We start from the raw sequence: 6,852 nt of genomic DNA, 5'->3' as shown, positions 1-6,852 counted from the left end.
AGCTATAAAAACAGTCAAAAGAAAGTACATTGTAAATATCTTCTAAACAGACCAACACAGATTAAAAGCATGTAAAATATTAAAACAATACAAATTTATTATTTTATTAACGTTTTGTAGTTGATAAAATGACAAAAGTGTGAACATTCACTTTTATTTTGAAGGGACATGATGACGTAGGAAAAAACCCATGTGACCAGAAATGCGAACTCTACTTTTTTCCTTTTCCCGCCGTTTTTGTTTTTTTTGGAGAGAGGATGACGAAGGTGATACGGGAGTAAGTCCGTTAAACTAAAGAGAGAGAGGGAACGTGACACAGTATTGTATGACGTTTTTTGTATTTGATGGACCTATTTTTCTGTTTCCAAACTTTTTTTTCACCTTGGTGATGCACTAAGTGCGGAACAGGACTGGATTCACGAGAGTTGGTTCGGAAACCTCTGAACTAATAACGAAGCAGATTTCTTGTGCGAGTCGCAAGATGGCGAGCCACCAAAGAGGCCTTTGAATTTTTTCTCACGCAGGAGCGGAGAGCACTTGCTGGACGAGGTTCATCGAACCTGGTAGGATCTATCCATATTTTTTTCCCCACTGCTACACCGAGGTGGATTTCGGAAAGGATTGATTGACTCTTCAGGAACAAAGCAAGAGAAACAAACTGAAGGGATATAGAGACATTTGGATAACGAAAGTCGTTCAGTCTTTTGCTGAATTGTTTTGAGTTTTGTACATTTTGTCACTTTAATTTTTTTGTGAACTATATGTACGATGATGCTGAAATGGTGTTATTGAAATATTGATTGGTGTGAACAAAACCAGTGAAGTCGAGGGAATTTAAAAGTGGCTTTACTTAACTCAAATTAGATTTATTATTGTTTCGAATTACTTACTTGTATTGAATATTATTCAAACAACACAAAGTGAGGTAACTAAACCGATTGAACCTTAGAATTAATAAAACAACCCGGGTTTTAATTGAAATCATTTAAACTGAAAAGTTTACTGAAAGGAAACTTATTTTCTTCAACTAACGTTGAGTTTAAATGTGAATTGTATGTCTATTGTTGTAAATTGTATGTCAACTATTTTTCTCTTCTAAAATAAGCCGGCAGTTCAATTCAAACTTTGGTCTGTGGTCATTTATTCTGCTCACTCTATCACCACTGCAAATAAAGCCGAACTTAGAATTGGTCCATGATCTAAATTACTGTAAGCACTGTCCAAAGCGATATAGGTGTTACACATGCTCTAAAATTCATGTTTCTGTGTTTTCAACCGCATATTGGTGATCGCTCTGAACGCGGTAATCCAGTCGTGAGGCTATGTTTAGGGCACCTTTTCTAGCCCCTTCCCCCTCAGGGGTGAGCAGAGTGGATCCTAAAAAGGGCTGCTCAGTCGTGTATGCAGCTACCAAAGAGCTCTTTCTGCCTCGGTCCAAGAGCCCAACGATCATCTAACATCCACCGCCTGATGTGCCAGCTTGTGACTAGGGGCTTCCAGACTTCACAATCCTGACCCCGTTGCCACTTACTGGTCGCCACAGGACTTTAATCCGGGATGTAAGGTGGATTCCCTGAAAAAGACGCCTGTGCGTGACTTTGTTTAGAGTGAGGAGACTGGTGCACCGACAGTCACCACACTGTCCTTGACAGATCGGGGTCCAGTGGCAAGGAGACCAAGACGACTGGTGACCCTCTTCTGCTGCAGCCTTCATCCGCCTTCCCAGCTGTTGTGACGCCACCCCTTAGGTCAGCCATCATCCTCCGCCTGGTCCACCGTTGAGGTCTTCACTATTTAGCTATAGCTGGAGCTGTTTACCCACAGTGGTTGATGGGCAGTAGGGCGTGTCCACACACCGGTGGGCCTACATGCCACATCTCTGGGGCCCACTGCTGCTCCGAGATCCTGCACAACTTAGCCTGGGACCACAAGGTGCCAGTTGCCGTGTGTGGCCACGAGGAGGCGTGTGCAAGTCTTGGCAATGGAGAGGCTGTGTACCGGTTGAGGAGGCTTATACACTCCGCTCCTCTTTTCACTCCCGGAAACAGAGGGCTAGCCGGTGGCGGTAGCTGAAAGCAGAAAAGTGGCAAGCAGAGGCAGCATGCAGCATGCACAAACTACAGGCACTACGACTCCAACACTACTGCACTGACGCATCACACGCCCTGTGCTGATGGAACAAACACACACACACACAGGGCAGTGACTCTCCAATACACGTAGATATCAAATGGTCAGGTGAAGCTTTCCCACCTTTTCCGGACAGTATAAAACCTTCTGACCTGGAGATGGGGGGTGTTGTTACATCTGCTGAAGTGCCATTTGCATTGACCGCCATTAAACAACCCAAGATCTTGCCAATAAAGAACCAACCGTTACTCCACATCTTAGTTTTCCTGACCCATGAACAGACATCATCAACAACATGCAACAGCCGTTGGTGGAATCAAACCTGCACTTTCCAAACTGTGAAGCGGACGTGCTAACCAGTGTACCACCGAGCCGCCAAAGTGTACGAACATTACTATGTTGAGTCAAATACAAGACAGATTACAGATTTAAAACCACCCTTCGACGAGGATGGGAATCCATGTGTGCAGAGCACAGCGGATTATCAATCCATCGCCTTGAACTCTCGGCCACCTCGTCGTGGACAACTTGTGTTGACACATCACATTATGTACGTTGTGCCAAGATACTTTGGATGTGAAGATAATGAAAATCTGGCGAGGATGTGATATGAAATGATGAGTGGAGAGAACAATGGGGTAGCAACACATCGCCTGAATATCTCAGCCACCACATCTCATGCATGAGTTGTATGGGCGACATGGTATCGTATGTACGGTGTGGTATAAGCCGCAAGGTAATATAATACGATACTTTAGATGTGAAACCCAGAAGAGGTAAGCCACAAAAGAAGTGACACTGTCAACAAAGAAAAACGTTTTTTCAATTTTGTCTCACCCAAAATCTTTGGGATTATCGGATCTGCGCAGTTAGATAATTCCACCAACATTTTAACATCAACATTCTTTCATGGTCTGCCAACATAATCATACGATCAAGATAATCTGGAAAACCCTGACAGCCTGGGTGTCCTGGCTGAAGATCCTAAGGAAAAGACCCTAAAACAGCATCCCCGGAACGAATCTGGGTCATGGCGTAATTAGATTACCTTGCTGAATGTGTCCGTTGTTCACTGTTGCCAAACAGCCTTCTGTTAAACACAAGCTTCCAGACATTACGTCCACCTATATTTTAATATCAACTTTATTTCATAAAGTTTTTCCTAATTCATCTTGGTGAAACTCCCTCAGGCATTCCTATCTTTTTTTAGGCCTGGCTTCCACGAGGCGGCGGTAGACATGTAGTGAGGAAGGACGAGAACGACTGGGTGAAGAAAGTTATGTCGTATAACGTAGAGGGAACAAGACCCAGTGGCCGACCTAAAAAGACCTGGCAGACGACCGTGGCAGCCGACATGAAGGCACTCGGCATCAACCACGAGATGGCCATGGACCGTTCCCGGTGGAAGAAAGCCATATCGATAATCCAGAATCCATGATTTGCTGATTGGTAATATTGTTTGCCATTCGAATTACCATTTCGTTCACTGATTTTGCTGAGAGAGGCAGGTCTTTAATTTTTGGAATGATCTTGGTTTTGTTTTTGAAGTCCGAAAATAGGCACTGATATTTTAACGAATGAGTCCTTCATCGGCCATCGGTGAATGGTTTTCCGCGCTTTATTATCTCCCAGGCTGCAACAAAACTTGCAGCAGTCGTAGAGTTTGGAGATGCAATCTATTTCTTGAAACTGTTTTTTCGTTCCTCAAATTGCACCTTTCCTCTCAGTTCCAACTGGGTGATCGGCAGCAAATTTAGCATGCTTTAGCTGAAAATGTCACTCCAAATTGCTCTTTTTGTTATATTTGACAACTTCTCATTGCAAATCCAACATTCAGGCAATCCTTCAGCATTGGTAATGAAAGCAAATAGTTGAGTCCATTCTTTCTTAAATCCTCTGTTCTTATCAGCAATCTTTCTCTTTTTGCCTTTAGAATCCATGGCCCGTCACTCAAACACCTGTTTGTTTACAACTTGCCTGTGCTGTGTCGCTTGCTATGACGCAATTTTGCGCCATTCTAAAATTCAGTATTTTTAATATATTCACAACTACATACATTTTCTACAGAATAAGAATGTTTGTGTCATGATTACCATCTAAAAACATATATATAAAAAAAACAGCTTTTTCCATTTTCACGCATTTTTGCAAGAGCTACAGGGAGCAGCTAGGATTGTGCTAAAGAGCTGCATGAGGCTCTGGAGCCGTGGGTTGACGACCCCTGAACTAGCCCCATTTAATCTGAGGTGCATGTCATATGGGCTATCAATTGCAATGAAACGGCTTGAGTTAATTGACCTTGGGTCTCTTCCGTCTGCTATTTTGTTTCTCATCATACATAAAACATCACTTAAATCTGCCATCATGTGTTACCCATTGCGCCACTCGCCACAACACTGTATTGACTGTAAACTTGTGTGGAAAACTGTCATTGTCCAAAGGAAGGCTGTTTAGCAAAAGTGACCAGCAGACAAATTCAACAAGGTAATTTGATTATGCCATAACCCGGATTTGAACCGAACCAAGAAACGAACCGAAAGGAACCAATCAGATGGCCCGAATCCAAGCACGGTGGATGGCGGCGGTGGTAAACAGTGATATTTGAGTGAAATGAAGTTTATAGGATTTGCAGACAGTGTGGAATCATTATTTCAACAAAAGTAGGCAGGTGCATACATTTGGGCACCCCAAGAGAAAAATGACATCAATATTTAGTAGATCCTCCTTTTGCAGAAATAACAGCCTATAAACCAGGGGTCCTGAACCTTTAATCGGTCAAACTAGGGGTTCGGTGAGTCGGTCTCAGAGGTTCAGCAGAGCCTCTACTGGGGAGGTCCGAACACACCTGATTTATCAATTTGTGATAACGCATATCTGAACTGATCTCGTAAAGGCAACAGCAGAAGTCACACTGATTTGCTGGTATGTCATTTGACGTGAATTCATGCATTATGTTGGTTTTATTCTTTGAACAAGGTGATGTTCATGCATGGCTCATTTTGTGTGCCAGTAAAAAACATCTATGTCTTGAATTTGAAAAAAATATATAACATTTTTTCACTAACGAGGGGTTCGGTGATTGCGCATCTGAAACTGGTGGGATTCGGTACCTCCAACAAGGAACCACTGCTCTAAACACTTCCGAAAGCTTCCAATGAGAGTGTGGATTTTGGTTGAAGGAATATTGGACCATTCTTCTTGACAAATCGTTAACTCCAATAAACTTCATTTCACTTCTCAAATATCACTGTGTCTGTCTGCTATATGATATATTTAACTGAAATTGCTGATGCGAACAGCCAAGGATTTATAAAGAAAATGTTGAAATTGATTGGGGCGCCCAAACCTTTGCATACGACGTATATGTATATGACCAAAGATTTGAGGTCCAACCGGGACTAAAACTTTGATCACTGGATTCAGAGTGTAGAGCGCTCATGGAACCCTCAGGTGAAGGGAAGCATACAATTTCATGGGGCAGCACACAAGCTATCACCATTTCGCAAATTTTTCCCAGCTAAATGACAAATTATTTGAGGTCCCACCGAGACTTGAACTCAGATCACTGGATTCAGAGTCCAGAGTGCTCACCATTACACCATAGAACCCTGGCAGTGACAGACGGAGGAGCATAATTTTTCTTAGCACAATGCACTAACTAAGGTCCCCATTTTACGAAATTGACAGAAGTAGTGGAGGCAGGGCTGACACACTCATAGGGCTGTCCACAAAGTACTGAATTGGAATTTCCAATTGTTTCATGTAAATGACTACAAATTGGAAGTTCCACCAAGACTTGAACTTGGATTGCTAGATTCAGAGTGCTCACAATCACACCATGCCAACATTGACTAAATGATTGATTGATTGATTGATTGATTGATTGATTGATTGATTGATTGATTGGTTGATTGAACATTTATTGATCCCGGGGGTGGGGAAATTCAGGCCCAATCAGAATCCATACCACAGAGCGGGTATACAAAAGACACAGAAGGCATGAGCGCAACTCAATAGGCTCTCATAAGGCTGCCACACAACAGCGCCACAAAGAAAGCCAGTAAGTGCGAAAGATAAAAGCCATCAAAGCAAAGGAAAAAAAGTAACAGCGGCCAACCAGCACCCCTCAATATCAAAGAACACCCCAAAACACACAAAATAGCCTCCATGGGGTCCATAAACAGGTGTAAGGACAGTCCAATTCAACGGCGCCCAATGGACCGTGGTCGTGAATTGGTGAAAACATCACAAAACAGGCAAACGTGTGAGCAGCGTCCTGGGCACGTGCAGATGGACACCACGGGGCTAGCACGGCGAAAGTCGTTGGTTCCGACGAGCACGAGGCTGCGAGGCCAAGGCGAGGGACCCGTCAGCACCGGCCGGATAAGCAGGAAGCCGTCGTACAGTTACGCCGGTCTCAACCGATTACTCGGTAATCCAGAAGAGCATTAGCTTTAAAACCATCCAAGATCTAAAGTAAGTTCCACCAGTTGACATTGTAACTCGGAGAACATGTGATTACTTTATCAAATACTATATGGCTCCTGTTTGCCGAGGTGTCCCTGGCACACTTTGCAAAGCAGACAACACTGACAAATAGATTTAGAAAATGTTGTTTCCACCCAGTCTCAAACAGGGGGTGTTTCGCGTCTTAGAAGAACATGATGACCACTACGCTATGGAAACTGCTGTGAAGTCCAAAGCATTTTGAGAAGCCTGGCA

At 43.3% G+C, this 6,852-nt stretch overlaps 1 non-coding gene across 1 annotated transcript; it reads right to left on the bottom strand.

The window, feature by feature from the left end:
- Window positions 1-5,666: 5,666 nt before the first annotated feature.
- On the bottom strand, window positions 5,667-5,738 carry trnaq-cug (transfer RNA glutamine (anticodon CUG)). Its single transcript has one exon. It is a non-coding gene; the product is annotated as a tRNA-Gln (tRNA).
- Window positions 5,739-6,852: the final 1,114 nt, after the last annotated feature.

This window comes from Syngnathus typhle, unplaced genomic scaffold, assembly GCF_033458585.1.
Source record: "Syngnathus typhle isolate RoL2023-S1 ecotype Sweden unplaced genomic scaffold, RoL_Styp_1.0 HiC_scaffold_28, whole genome shotgun sequence".
Classification (NCBI taxonomy): domain Eukaryota; kingdom Metazoa; phylum Chordata; class Actinopteri; order Syngnathiformes; family Syngnathidae; genus Syngnathus; species Syngnathus typhle.
Note: the sequence above shows the minus strand (reverse complement) of the source record. Positions and strands in the feature narration are given on the sequence as shown.